Source organism: Montipora foliosa, chromosome 11 (genome assembly GCF_036669935.1).
Source record: "Montipora foliosa isolate CH-2021 chromosome 11, ASM3666993v2, whole genome shotgun sequence".
In the NCBI taxonomy this organism is placed as follows: Eukaryota; Metazoa; Cnidaria; class Anthozoa; order Scleractinia; family Acroporidae; genus Montipora; species Montipora foliosa.
The window spans coordinates 26,300,877-26,301,210 of NC_090879.1; the positions used below are offsets into that span (position 1 = coordinate 26,300,877).

A 334-nucleotide genomic window follows, 5' to 3' on the forward strand; every position below is an offset into this window, starting at 1 on the left:
GTCCTGATAGTGTAGTGGTCATCACACCCGACTAGCGATCAGGGGGACGTGGGTTCAAATCCCGCTCAGGGCAATTACAGTTTTCCCCAGAAGTTGTCCAGTGTTGAGTTTCCCATAACTTTCTCTCAATTTCTCCTCAACTTGGACTGTGAATCCATTTGCGATCCTCCTGGGGGTGATACGCTGTTGGCTCAAGGGATCTACTTAACTGACTCTCTAAATTAATTACCCTTGTCCGCCTGTGAATCACATGTTGATCCAGCGTTATCACATAGAAAAACTGGCCCATTAGGGAGTCCCACGTAAATGCCACACATTAAATGATAAATCAGCC

The 334-nt window shown here is 46.4% G+C and overlaps 1 non-coding gene across 1 annotated transcript; it reads left to right on the forward strand.

Annotated features, from left to right (window-relative positions):
• Nucleotides 1-73, forward strand: Trnaa-agc (transfer RNA alanine (anticodon AGC)). The gene has a single exon. It is a non-coding gene; the product is annotated as a tRNA-Ala (tRNA).
• The last annotated feature ends 261 nt before the right edge of the window (nt 74-334 follow it).